Raw genomic sequence first — 1270 nt, forward strand, 5'->3', positions numbered from 1 at the left:
GAAAATGCTGAATTGTTCACTGACCTCTTTCGCTTTTATTTTTTTACTCTTTTTTTCCCCAACAGTTCAACCTTTTTTCGAGATGCTATTAAACATGCAAATAAGAGTAATCATTAAAAGTATAATGATACTATAGGAACGTGAAGCTAATGCTCCGAAGACAGTGCATTTCCAGACACGGTGTTTTAATCTGGCTTCGAAAGACACCTGAAGCGTCGCGGTTCGCCGGGTCAGCAATCTCGATGTTTTTTTTCCTCTGTAGACAAAAAGACTTCGACGCTTTGAAGAGAGTTCAACACACGGTGACGAACCCGCAACTCCGCCGGGAAACATTTTGTTTTGCGGAGGGAACAAACATCTTGGCTTTGAAAAGTGATCTGTACATCCATCAACTCGGGGTGGTGGTGAAAGGGGGGGGGTCGTCATCTCACAAAGACCACACACATACATAAACAGTCTCATCTGCACGGGTACGCACTCGTTGGAGGCGACGTGCCAGAGAGCGAACACTCGGGGGGAAGACTTTCATAGACCCCCCCCCACCGCCGGCAACAGATTACCTTCCATAAGCCATGAAACAATCTGATTGGTGTGTGTGTGTGTGTGTGTGTGTGTGTGTGTGTGTGTGTGTGTGTGTGTGTGTGTGTGTGTGTGTGTGTGTGTGTGTGTGTGTGTGTGTGTGTGTGTGTGTGTGTGTGTGTGTGTGTGTGTGTGTGTGTCTCCCCACGCCTCCCCCCTTCTCACCTGAGGCCACGCTTAGCCGGCTGATCCCGGAAGGAAGCCAGACTGCAGCTTAAGATTTCAACGCACCTGGATTCTTGTGGGTCAAACTGTCAAGCGAGATGTGGACAGTTACCTTAAAACAACGACAAGGTTCAAAACGTTTCCAAACTTTTCTTTTAAATTTGTTTGTTTATTTTTAAACCCGTTTCTCCCCCAAAAAGTTGTGTAAAATGTAAATCAAAAACAGAATGCGATGAATTTAAAATCACGTGAACACAGATTTAATCGAAAAATAGACCAAACGCAACTTGTCAAACGTTGAATATTGATACCGCCACAGATGCTGGCTTTTCAACTGAGCGCTGATAACAAGCTGGATGGTCCCTCTCCTCTTTAGCCTGGTGGATGCCAAGTCTATGATTTCCATAATAGAATTTGTAATTTTAATTCATCAGACCGTAAATGATGAAATCCACTCATTCTTTGTAGTTTTACGTTGAGGAACAATATTCTTAGATTGTTGCACTATTTGCCCACGCAGTCTTTT

Source organism: Brachyistius frenatus, unplaced genomic scaffold (assembly GCF_029030835.1).
Source record: "Brachyistius frenatus isolate BFR_SWC_R1_liver_20210118 unplaced genomic scaffold, ASM2903083v1 Contig_91, whole genome shotgun sequence".
NCBI classification, from domain to species: domain Eukaryota; kingdom Metazoa; phylum Chordata; class Actinopteri; family Embiotocidae; genus Brachyistius; species Brachyistius frenatus.